The following is a 13,609-nucleotide window of genomic DNA, read 5'->3' as shown; positions in this document are numbered from 1 at the left end:
TGCATAATGAGTTAGAAAGAGCTTTCAGCTGACTTGACATCATTACACCATCGGCATGTTCATGTCATTGTAATTATTGTTTGTATCAAGTGGAAATTAATTTCTGTATTGCGTGTGAGTATCATCAGGGAAGTTAGTTCAGTAAAAATCACTTTTCCACTGGTGCTAGGAAAAGGGTCATGTATCAGAGAGAGACACATTTGGATGTTTAGTATGTTATATACTTTTCTTGAATAAATGCACAGAGAGTTTGAATAGGTTTTTTAAGTATGTTAAAGGAACCCCAACATTGTGAGCACAGGGTGAATCAACATATTGATTTAAATATCATGTTATTGATTTCAAAATGATCCTATATGTTTTATTAGGTTTGCTTTGAAGTACCAACCTTTAAACTGCTGTGATAGCAGTGTATCTTAAAATGTTTTTTAACTGTCCAAGTCTGTTCACATTTGATTTTCCATGAACCAGTCATCAAACACTGCCAGAGTCCACACCATGTTCCCAGGAATCCAATGTTTTGTGCTCTCCATGATATAATAAAAGTACTCCATGAGGTTTTCTGGTGCCGAAAGCTTCAGTGCTTTCTTTGAGGGGCACAGCTGACTTTAAATTGAACAGCTTTCTGACAGTTTTGACAGAATTAGATCCAAAGATGAGAGCATCATCAGTGATCTGCTGGCGTCCTTAGCAGCAATCCCATACGCAGTCTGCTATCGGAATTAACAGACTGAAAGATTCCAAATGGACCAATCAGAATCAAGTAACCAACTCAGTTTTGTATTAAGTAAATTAATAAAAAAAGAAGACAGACAGTTAACATCTTTCCTTCTCTTGCATTGTTATCTTCTTATTGTTCTCTTTTTTTCTTTTCTTCATTGTGGACAGTTTAACCATCATAAATCCAAAGTTTCACATTGAAAAAGTATTCTATGGTGTTTTCTGTTGAAGAAAAATATTGTTTGTCTTCTACAGCTGCAGATTTATATGACTGCAAATAGTAGTTGCAAATGTATTATCTTTTCAATTTACACACGGCATCTATTGCACGTCTGTCTGTCCTGGGAGAGGGATCCCTCCTCTGTTGCTCTCCCTGAGGTTTCTCCCATGTTTCCCTTTAAACTGTGGGTTTTCTCTGGAAGTTTTTCCTTGTACGATGTGAGGGTCTAAGGACAGAGGGTGTCGTATTGTCATACTGATATTCTGTACACACTGTGAAGACCACTGAGACAAATGTAACATTTGTGATATTGGGCTATATAAATAAACATTGATTGAAAAAATAAACATTGAGTCCATTGATTAGCAGACCTCAATGTCCAAATGGACCAATCATAATCGAGTATTTAACCAATACTTGTAATAACGCCTTGTGCTTTTTAGTCTTGTTTCAGATATTTTAATACTATCTTTCAAATGGAATATGTTATAGCTCATCAGAGGGAAACAAGTGTCCGACTCCCCCTTGTGTATCAAAATGTCCTGAAACTTTTCAACAGTCAGTCCATATTTTTATGTGAGTTCCATATTTACAACTTGGCACAGAGGGGGAATGGTGTTTCTGTTGCTATGGGGACTGGCCTGTCTGTTGACCGGGCTTCCCAGCAGACTTATAGTTGGAACACACACACACACACACACACACACACACACACACACACACACACACACACACACACACACACACACACACACACACACACACACACACACACACACACACACACACACACACACACACACACACACACACACACACACACACACACACACACACACACACACACACAGCACATTCTGTCACCATGTTGGCAGGGCCCCAAGTTTTTTTTTTCATGTCAAACACAAACACAAACACAAACACACACACACACACACACACACACACACACACACACACACACACACACACACACACACACACACACACTTATGTTATACCGTTTTTTTCCAATCTCAGTGTGAAGTGCAAGTATTCACAGGTGGCAACGACGGATGCTATAATGAAGACCCCCCCCTCCCTAATTTCCATTGTCACGTGAAGGGATGTGTGTCATTATAACCCGCTTTTTCATGCCTGTGGATATAATGACCCAGATTGACACGCACATACATAGCGACACGTTTTCCCCCCCACACACACACAAGTGCTGACATATTGGGTCCCCCTGTTCTTCAGTAGTAATGAATGCTGATGAGGTAGTCAAGGGAATCACTGGAGTCCAAGGCGAGCAGCTAAATAATGATGTCCACACTGACGGTAGCAATGAGGTTTTCTTTACTGAATCTGTTGCAATCAGGCGAGACCAGGGACCATACATGTTATGTTGCAGATAGGGCCTCAGTGCTACAATGTCTGCTGTACTACCTTTCATTAATGTGATAAATGAACAGAATACATGCTTTTTATGGTGCTAACAAGTATCCATCTAGAACAGTTTTTTTGTTGTGACCTTGTAGGTAGACTATGCATTTAACAACTTGACAGCTTCCTACTGTTAAACATGTGGCTTGGAAAGATTGCCACTAAAGCCAGGAGGAGCTTAGCATTGCAATAAAACAATGGTATAAAAAAACTTGAAGCAGGGGAAAACAGCTAGCAGCATTTTCAATAATAGGCCTATGAACACCTTTCCAACAAACTAAATGACTTGATATATGATGATTATTTGATCCCTACACAATCCAACAGTAATGTAAAGCAACAAACTGGGGTTTGAGGGAAGTAACATTGTGTACAAGGGCCATCCCCTGGGTTTTGCCAATGTACAAGTGCCTTTAATAACCTGCATTTATTTTAATTATCCTCTGATTGCAAAAATAAGTCTTACTTGATTTGCTACCTTACCCTAGTTTATCTTCTTTTACAATACCGCATGATGTCCATTTTCCAAATAATATTCCAATTTAGAGTAAAATAGACAGTAAAGCAGGACAGGCTTCAGGGCGTGGCTGACTTAGACATGTTATATGTCCCGTTAAAGTCTATATTGACTGGGTGGAAGGATAACATGTTGTAAACCACGTTTTGATTATAGACAGAGCCCACTGTTTATCCGTGCTTCAACTTTTGATGCTAGGCTAAGCTAATCACCGCCTGGCTCTTTAGCTCCTTACATAACTTACACAAATGAGAGTGGTTGTGTCAGTGTTGTGATGTTACTCTCAGAAAGAATGGAAACAAACAGACAATACAAAACTACCTTACCTTGTGAAGTTGATAGTTGATATGGTAAATGTATTGCAAACAGTTGGCTTTGAATCAATTCAGCAGCTCCATGGTAATTATTTTCAGTTCTGTTTCTAGCTACTTGAAAAAAGGTTAATATGTTCTCCCCTTTACAGTGAGTTTTTTTGATTTTCTTTTTTTTGACTGAAAACTGAATCCAAACAGTAACATTGCAGCAAACCAAAAACAATCGGCTGAAAGACACTATAAATGCTTTTTGCTATATGGGACAACCTTAAAATGATTTGTCACGTGATTCATTCAATATGAAAATGTTGATTACTGCAGCTTACAGAAAAACTATTTCCTCCAAACGCATTTTATACTTAGTATAAGTTAAAAACACATTTTCTGGGTCTTTTTACTTTCTTTAAAGATTTCACTGGTAAACATCTCTTATCATTGCTGAAAAACAACTCCTCGAATGTCGTAATGGGAGGACATATTTGGAATGTGAATCTGACACACACACACACACACACACACACACACACACACACACACACACACACACACACACACACACACACACACACACACACACACACACACACACACACACACACACACACACACACACACTACTTGAATATGAAATATCAGAGGCACACATGCGTTTACACTCTAAAGAACATTTTGCTGTGAAGTCCTCTGATCAAAATCAAAGACCCTCCATGTGCACACTTACTGCAGTGTGTGTTGTAAATGTGCCCGCAATGCTTCCTGCTTGTGTGTGTGTGTGTGTGTGTGTGTGTGTGTGTGTGTGTGTGTGTGTGTGTGTGAGAGTGTGTGCCCCAGCTGTCTTGCAGAGCTCCCTGTTGTTTGGCCTGCCGTGGCAGACGGAGCCAACGCTGTAAACTCTGTGGATCGATGTTCGTTTGGAGGATTTCTCCATTTAATTCCGACTCAGTCAGCAGCACCTCATCCTTTTCCGTGTGTGTGAGTGTGTGCACACCAGAGTGCGCGAAAATGTGTTCTTGTGTGTGCACATTTGTATCTCTATCTTCAAATTGAGTTATCCGTGTGAGCATGTGCAGAGGAATTCTGCAGGAGGTCTGGATGTGTGTGGATGCTAACATCCATGTGTGTATTTCAGTCGCCTACACACACACACACACACACACACACACACACACCACACACACACACACACACACACACACACACACACACACACACACACACACACACACACACACACACACACACACACACACACAACCAACCACACAAAGAGGTAGGAGTCTTGCAGCATGGCCTAAAGACACACACACACACACACACACACACACACACACACACACACACACCATCATCTGTCTCGCACCTCCCCCTTTCTTTGATTATGCTCACAATGCTATTACTTGAGCACACCAACATCAGCATATTGATTTATCTTCCACATAACCTGCTTTCATTTAATATGCTAACACACATGTGAGTCCATATAGTGATTGCACATTAGAGCACACATGCAGGTAAATGCATGCATGAAAGCACTCGTACACAAACACACTGACACCACAGCCGCACACATTAACACACTTATGTGCACCATCACCGGCGACCACCCATCCCAACAAACCAAAACGCAAGCTGTTAGATTTTCTCCTCACCACTTACCTCCCCCTTCCCTCCCTCCCATTGTCACATCAGGGATTTCCAGTGTCCCCAACACGTTGCCGCCGTCACGGCCCCACAGATGTCACTTAGCTGCACACCCACCTCTTCATTTCTGCATCCATCCATCCCTCCTCCTCTCATGGGACACGGAGGAGGGACAGAACAGGGAGCAGTGAGTGCATGAGGGTGTGTGTGTGTGTGTGTGTGTGTGTGTGTGTGTGTGTGTGTGTGTGTGTGTGTGTGTGTGTGTGTGTCTACAGAGGGGGAAGGGAGCCAGGCAGGTTAATGAATTAGTAATTAGGATTGACGTTATGTCTGCAGTGGGTTTCCCCAAAAAATTCTCTCCGGTCATCTGTGCATCCTCTGAACTCTCTTTGTCATCTTCAACCCTCCCCTCCCCTCCCTGTCTCTCCCCTCTCCTTGCATAACCCCCCTCTACCTGTCTCACTTCGGGCCTCGCCTCTCTAACCTTCTCCTCCCCTTGTCTTCAAACACACACCAGGTTCTTTTGTTCTGTCCACATCCTCCCTCTAGCTTCCTGCATCTCTCTTCTTCTTCTATTCTCTCTCCCTCCTTATCTCTTGCCAGCCACTCCCATCCTCCTCTGTCTTCTTTTAATGTGCTATTGATCAGGTGGAGACCACTGGGGTGGAGGCTGAAGTTCTCAATCCATGCTGGCGTTACATTAAAGCTGGGCACTTCTCTGCATTATATCCAAGACCAATGAAGAAAGCACCCTTTCGAGTTTTGGCAGTAGATAATGCAGAGCCATATGTGTGATTGCATACCGCTGCTGTGCTTCTGTTTATGACCTTGAGGTAAACCCATAAAAGGGTACTCTCAAATCACTGTAGTGTGTGTTTTTATAGAAAATACAAAAGGTTTACGGTGGCTTTTGGCTTGATTTGACTTGTTCTGGTTTAACATAATAGAGATGAGTAGTGGTTAAGCAGATTGAAAGAGAGTGAAAAATAGGTGGTGGCTATGTGCTGGTTCAGTGGAAGAAATGTCCTCTGGGCTTTATCAAGGGCAGAGTGGAAAGAGTCTAATTTATGTTGGCTGATAACATGGACTGCTTGTCTTTCATTAAAGGGGCCCTATAATTAATATTTTCAGGTTAACTTTTGTATTTTGTTTCCTTGCTTTATGTTCAAAAAGCTTTTTATTTCTCTCAGGCCTGTAAAGCAGCACCTCTTTTCACCCTCTGTCTGAAACCAGAGCCCAGTCTGCTCTGATTGGTTAGCTGGCCGGCTCTGTTAAACAATGTGTTAAAGCGCTAGCCAATAGAAGCGCAAGTGTTACATAGTGATGTCATTACGTTAAGGAAGTAAACAAAGGAGTTCAATGGAGGCGTTTCAGGCAGGGTTTGGGAGAGAAACTCTCTTTCCAGAGAACACAGGGATTTTAGCCTTTGCAGACCAATGTGTTGCCATCAAACAGCACCAACTTAGTGTCATCATAACACACTTATCATCCATCATTTGCTATTTGAAAGCATAAGATATTTTTAAACCTTGTTTATCACTGTCTTTCTGTCTACCTGGGAAAAAAGCAAAACCCCGACCCATTTCCAAGCCTCACAAGGTATCCCAGCTGGCGGGGAACGTTCTCACAACTTTGGCTAACGTTACCTACAGGTTCTAATAAGGTTTTAAAGAAACGTTTTAATCTGATGTCAAAGAACCTTTTTAGGATGTTTATTTTTTCAAATAATGTTCCTATAAGGTTTAAGGTTAACTAAGACATAACGTTTTAACTGCAACATTCAGAGGATGTTTTGAGGATGTTATTGAGGCCTGAGATGACAGAAAGTTTATTTATAAAATGTTCCTTTAATGTGATAAGTCAGCAAAGGTGGAACGTTTTGCCTCCAACATTCTAAGGATGTGTTTTGGACGTTGTTGGGGTAACACATTAAAGATGTTCTTTATAAAACGGTCCCTCAATGTTACATGCAAACCAAAGAAGAACATTTTGAAAGCAACATTTGGATAATGTTTTCAGGAGGTTATTATTTTTTTATAGAATGTTCCTGTGATGCGAAATATTAACAGGGTCATGGTCAACGTCAGATTTATTTGTAGTGCGCTTTAAAAAACAAACTTGCTGCATTTGTTTGAAAAGGATGTTTAAAAGAAATCTGATGTCACCACATTTTCGTTTGTAGAAAAAAACAAGCACGTAATTCATGATATTGCACATTTGCGTTCCCAGCTAGACATTGTTGGTTCTAAAAACATTCTGAGAATGTTACCATTCATTGTTCGAGGAATGGTTTCATCGAGACGTTTTATTTTGGTTCCTAGAATGTACTTCTGAAAGGTAGGATAACGTTCTCTAAAAACATTCTTAAAATGTTTGGTGATAACATTGTTCGAACATTATACCCCAAGTGTTTTTGTTGTTTATGCACATATCTCTATTGTCATATGGATCGAATAACACTTAGAAAACCAAAGACAGACATTTAGAAGAACGGACCGACTATCACTGCCCGTCCCTGAAACCCCTGTTAGTGGGTTAGTGCCCCCCCCCACCTGCCTGCTGGTCTGCTCTACACGGCTGGGAGCAACCTCCAATCAACCAAACCTGCAACCTGCTCATCAGCCACACTATGAAAGCCTGCAGCCTGCACTCATTCCCTGCCGGTTTGTTGCTGTGAACGGTTTGTTGCTGTGAACGGTTTGTTGCGTGCCGCTCTAGCTTTTTACCAGCATATTCTTTGACAACTTTGCCTGCTTTTGCCTCACACTCATTCGTATGTCCCTCCCAGGAGGAATCCAAGGCCTTCCACACTCCCAAGACCAGCCAGGCCTCTCTACCCACCCTGGAACAACTGTTTCCCACTGCCGCCATAACCAACCTCCACTCCCAGCTCCCCTTTTCTAATAAACAAATGTTACTTTCACCAACTGATTCCGAGTCATCATGTGTTAATAGTCAAATTCCAATAGTTAAGTAAACTATCAAAATCATCCTAGTGACCACAGTGGTCAGTCCACTTACCCAGGAATTTTGAGTTGAACAATTACAGGAATATTATGTCTTTGTTCTAATAATGTAAAAATATTTTAATAAATTGGTACCACAGAACATTTGCATAATGTTTTAAACATAAAGCACGTTATCCTTCTCTAAAATAATAACATTCTGGCAACATAAACAAATCTAACTTGCAGCTGAAAACATTTTAAGAACAGTAGGGCATAATGTTCTAACAATGTTATCAAAAACATTTTAAGAACGTTTTTAGAGAACGTTATCCTACCTTTCAGAAGAACGTTCTGGGAACCAAAAGTAAACTTCCCGCTGAAAACCTTCCTAGAAAAATGAATGTAACATTCTCAGAATGTTTTTAGAACCAAACATTTCTAGCTGGGATGTCTTTTAATAACTGATCATAGATGTTCTGAAATTGTCAGCTAACAACTAACTGAAAGCTATTCATCTTTATTTTCCAGCCAATGGATTGTCTTCTGTACTGTAGTTAAATGAGTGGTATTTCCCTTTTGGACAGGCTGTTATTATTGTGTGCCACAACGGAATGAGTTCTGACAATTTCCCTTCCTCACTAGCAACTTTAGAAACAAAGATCAGCAGAAAATACTGTTGATACCACAAGTAATGAGTGTCTTCTGTGGTCAGACAAACTGTGATTTCCGATTGCAACTATTTGACTGAGACAGTGTATTTTTTTGTGAAAACTATTCAGTCTCAAGTCTCCTCTTTAATAAAGCTTAAAAGGAGGGCTGCCTCAGACTTGCCTTTTGTATTGCTCTTCAATGTCATATTGTTTTGCCCACTTCTTCTGAAATGGGGTAATGGTGTTCCAAACGAAGAAATGGCTACCAGCTGATGTCGATGAGCCAGCTTCTTATAATGAATGCATAATGGCAACAAGCATTCATTGGGGTTTTCTTATGGCAATTTTCTCGAAATTTGAATACAACTTTTCTTACTTAATGTAAGCACTTACTAAACTTTAAGTGACAGTCTCAGTTACAGTGACTTCTTGAATTTTAACGCATTTGATTGGGCAAAATTACTTTTTAAGATATTTGTTGTATTGTGTGTATAGCATCTCTAATTTATATAAAAGCAGGCTATTGACTGTTCATTGGGTCATGTTTTCCCTCGCACACATCAAATTCCTATCTTAACCAAACTTCAGCATGCTTCCTGGATATGACAGCTTCAGGACTTTAGACCTTGGACAGGACTATTTGACTGTCTGTAAATCATCAGCATGATCTGTTTTTCTGGTCAATTCCCAAACCTTTATGCCAATAAAATGTGTTCCCAATGTTAGTGTCAGGGTAAATAACTAAACGCAAAGTCATATTATAACCCATTCTGCTGAGGACCTCCTCAAAGCCTCCTTTGGGCATCCCAGGACCTCAGTAAGTCTGGGAACAGCTTGACATCATTTGCATCCATAAAGTTAAAGCCTAACCCATTTGAATGTTTTTATAATGCAGTCTAGGTATGGGCAGTTATATGACCAGAGGTCAGAAAGGAAGGACTTGTGTCAACACAACTGTCAGTGCTAATCTTCACTGCAGGATACAGTGTTTGATATCAACAGGCCCTGGAGACACGTCCCGTTAACACAGCGCGAGGTGAGTGATGTGCTCTCGAGCGGTCCGAGGAACGGAATTACAATGTCTCTGCTACCATTGAAACACAGAGAGGCTCCACAGAGAGGAGGAGAAGGGGAGGACGCCTCCGTGCATCCGTCCATTCATCAAAACACTCAGTAACCGCTCTCCGCCGCCTGGACCTGCCGCGCGAGCCTTGCAACGAGGCGCGAGACAAACACAGCGAGCATCGGCGGCGACAGCAGCCGTGAACAACAGTCGCACGCGCATACCGGTGAGAGGGGGGGGGGCAGCTGTGGGAAGGACGCTCAGCGTGGAGAGAAAAGAGAGCCCGTCTGTCAGTGTTAGTCCCCGGTGTGGATACAGAGAGGGGAACAAACACCGTCAAACTCTGCTTTCCAGCCGCAGACTGAACGCGTTTTACCGGTGAGTGGAGAAACGACACGTTGGTCTTTAAACTGTTTTCATTTTAAGCTAGTAGGAATGTGTTTGCGCTTAAAGAAATGTGTATTTTACCGGCAATTATAACGATAACGAAGCCATGCTTAGAGCTCATGTATTTCAGTTTACGAGTGAAAAGAGCATTTCTCATGGAGGCTGCTTTGAGGTTTCGTGTCCTGGTTTCTTGCTAGACTGCGACCTAAAATGCACAGGCTGCAGGACAGCAGTGTTTGTGGGGCTAATACAGGCTGAAATACATGCACCGTGCGGGCCGTGGGATTGTATGGAGGTGTGTGTGTTTCTCTCTCCCTCTCTCGGCCCCCCCGAGAAGAGAAAGAGAAAAGCGTTTCCTTTCCGCTTTTAGGAGGACAAGTCGGTCTTGAAACTGGACCAAGGTTTATTTTAGAGGAAAAGAAAGGCACCGGCCTCAATTGAGCTTGAACCGTGTTTCCCAGCCATCCTGTTGTCATGGTTACTGGCTCGAGGAGGCTGGAAGAACATGGCTGTCTCGCGCTGGGCTCTCTCTCTCTCTCTCTCTCTCTCTCCCTCTCTCTCTCTCTCCTCTCTCCTCTCTCTCTCTCTCTCCTGTAATCTCATACGTAATGTCAAGGTGTCAGACATCCAGACACAGCAGCAGCAGACAAGTTATTTATCCACCTCCTCCTTGATCTCTCTCTAATTGTCATTCTCTGTGTTTTATCTCTGTAAAATGACTATATATATACATATATAGTAGGGCTGCACGGTATTGAAAAAAACTGACATCGCGGTTTTTTCCCCCCCTGCGGTATATATTGCGGTTTTTTTAACCTGTTAAACCCCAAAGTCCCGGCGGGTACTTTACTTTTTTTTTTCACGACAGTGTCTCAGGGGATCGTAATATTTAAGAACCTATTAATGTGTTTATACCAGATTAACGGAAATAATCTCAGCTAACTGACGATACAAACCATTTTATACCAAAACAAAACACAAGTCTCATAAGAAGCATCTAAATGCATCTAACGCACTTTGGCACAGAACTCAAGATAAAAGTACCCTTATTATTACTTATCGTAGCTGCACTTACAAGATATCCGATTAAAGCTGAGGTTCCATAGATTATTTAGGTATATAGTATCATCACTGAGTGATCTGAACTCGGACAGGGGAAGCAAACACAGACATCACAACACGTACTTATACGTAGCTTCGAGGGGAGATGTCTCACCGTAGCTGTCAATCTGATCAAAAGACGTGTTCAATGGCATTAAAACGAGAAAGAAAAAACGCGGCTGAATCGGTTAATCCATATGTTTTTAACGTCTCTGTATAAAAAAATGATTTAATTTATAATCCATAATTCCATTTGTATGTAAATATCGCAGAGCAAAAGTTAGCTGCTAATGGTAGCTACCAGAGTGGCTGCTGCTTCCGGTCTTGGCAATGCGGAAGTCTCTCACACACACATTACCAAATAAGGACCGTGTGATTTCCCCTCGATTCCATTGGCTCTGACGGTCAGAAAGAGATGTCACATGTTAAAATCCAACAAGGTGGGCCAGAGATATGGAAAATCCACCCAAATGGCCCCAGAAGAGGGTTTTTTTTGTGCTAAATCTGTCTAAAAAGGTCAAATATCAGGGGAAGTTATACACACACCAACACATGAACAAATAAGGAGTGAGAGTGACGACGCGTCGCCAAAACCGGAAGCTGCATACCACCAAGGTGGCTACCATTAGCAGCTAACTTTTGTGATCCGATTTTTACATAAAAATTGAATTATGGATTATAAACAATTGCTTCAAAGCCACAGATACATTATCAACCTATGGATCAACCGATTCAGCCGCGTTTTTTCTTTCTCGTTTTAATGCCATTGAACACGTCTTTTGATCAGATTGACAGCTACGGTGAGACGATCTCCCGTAAAAGCTCCGTAAAAGGTACGTATTGTGATGTCTGTGTTTGCTTCCCCTGTTGCGAGATCGGATCGCTTAGATACTATACTTAAATAATCTGTGGAGTCTCAGCTTTAATCGGATATATTGTATGTGCAGTTTCGATAAGTAATAAGGGTATCTTTATTTTGAATTCTGTGCTAAAGTGCGTTAGCATTTAAAAAAAAAAAATGAATAAAACCGCACGTCCCTGCGGTGTGAATACCGCGCATGCGCATACCGCGGTTATCGCCATGACACGGTATATCGTTCAGCCCTAATATATAGATATATATATATATATTAGGGGTGTAACGGTTCACAAACATTTCGGTTCGGTACGTACCTCGGTTTTTTGGTCACGGTTCGGTTCGGTACGTTTTCGGTACAGCAGCATTTTTTTTCACAAAACAAAACATATATATATATATTTGTATTATTATTATTAAACTGTGAATAATGTATTCACTCAAATAAATACAAAATATAATAAAATAAACATTAAGGTGCAGCATTTCGATGAACTGAAATAATCTGTATTTGAACTTTACTGTACTAGTACTCACAAAATATAAACTATTAGTTTTGGGTTTTTAATTATTATTAAACTGTGAATATTCACTCAAATAAATACAAAATATAATAAAATGAACATTAAGGTGCAGCATTTCGATAAACTGAAATAATCTGTATTTGAACTGTAGCCTACTGTACTAGCACCTAAGCAGCCAGTTTGACATTAGGACTTGCTTGTCATTGTATTTTCATGTTTTTTTAAATAAAAATTAACTTGTCCACATTGCTTGCCGAAAGGGCAGATCTGCTGGCACTAACAATGTCTCCTGATGTGGAGAAAACCCTCTCGCTAGGGACAGAGGTAGCCGATACAGCCAGGCATAGGCGGCGCGTGAGACTCAGGTTTGGGAAGGCTAAATCACTTTTTTTTACCTGACGCTGCCCGCCTCCGGCGTCTATAGAAAAGAGATCAACTCAGTGAAAGCACCGCCTGCTGACCGATCAGAGCTCAGTGTGCGGAGTTTAAATCTATCAAGTCATATTACAGGATAAAGGAAATACAGTTTAAACTGCCGTATGCAGAGAAGACGCCAACGTGTCGCACTTTATCATTCATATCACACTGATATCACATCATCAATCAGATCATCTATCTCACATCGATATCACAATATCTCCTTATCTGAGTCAGCTGAGCCGTATCTGGCCGTGCAACACTTAGTTACAGTGTCACAGACTGTATGCAGATGTATTATTTTAAGCAACACATTAAGTTGACGAAACACTCAACTCAAATGTAATTAAAGTCAGATCCCCTCGTGTTTTAGATGGGGCAGTATCATAAAACTGTTGTACGCTTTCAAACACTCTGTAGTTTATTTATTTTTTAACGAGTTGTTCTGTATTCACCTTGCAGCAACTCTGTGGCTTGTATCCTGGATTATATGTTTAAGTCATGGATGTCTAAAGTTCATATTTGTCTAATATTAGTTTACTTTTCATTAATGAAGTATGACGCTGCGCTGTCAGTACACTTGTCCCTGTTTGTGATTGGTCAAATGTTGCTAACCCCGCCCCTTTAACGTGAACGTGCTCTCAGCTGGAGAGAGAATCCCTGGCTTGATTTACCGAGTTGATAACCAGCGTTGTAGGACCGCTTAGCGAGATCTCGTTTGTTAGGGTTAGTTAAGATTACTCAAACATATCCAGGGTCTGTTGAACTGGCTTCGTAGCACAGGGCACAGGTGGCTAGCAGCGCTAATGTCAAAGACACAAACATT

At 41.2% G+C, this 13,609-nt stretch overlaps 1 protein-coding gene across 1 annotated transcript in view; it reads left to right on the top strand.

Annotated features, from left to right (window-relative positions):
* Positions 1-9,184: 9,184 nt before the first annotated feature.
* Positions 9,185-13,609, top strand: part of psd2 (pleckstrin and Sec7 domain containing 2) — a 52,692-nt gene continuing 48,267 nt past the window's right edge. The window contains 2 exon segments of the mRNA XM_034198944.1: positions 9,185-9,252; positions 9,331-9,876. The gene's annotated coding sequence lies outside the window, so the exon portion shown is untranslated.

The sequence above is a fragment of the Gymnodraco acuticeps genome, unplaced genomic scaffold (assembly GCF_902827175.1).
Source record: "Gymnodraco acuticeps unplaced genomic scaffold, fGymAcu1.1, whole genome shotgun sequence".
In the NCBI taxonomy this organism is placed as follows: Eukaryota; Metazoa; Chordata; class Actinopteri; order Perciformes; family Bathydraconidae; genus Gymnodraco; species Gymnodraco acuticeps.
Note: the sequence above shows the minus strand (reverse complement) of the source record. Positions and strands in the feature narration are given on the sequence as shown.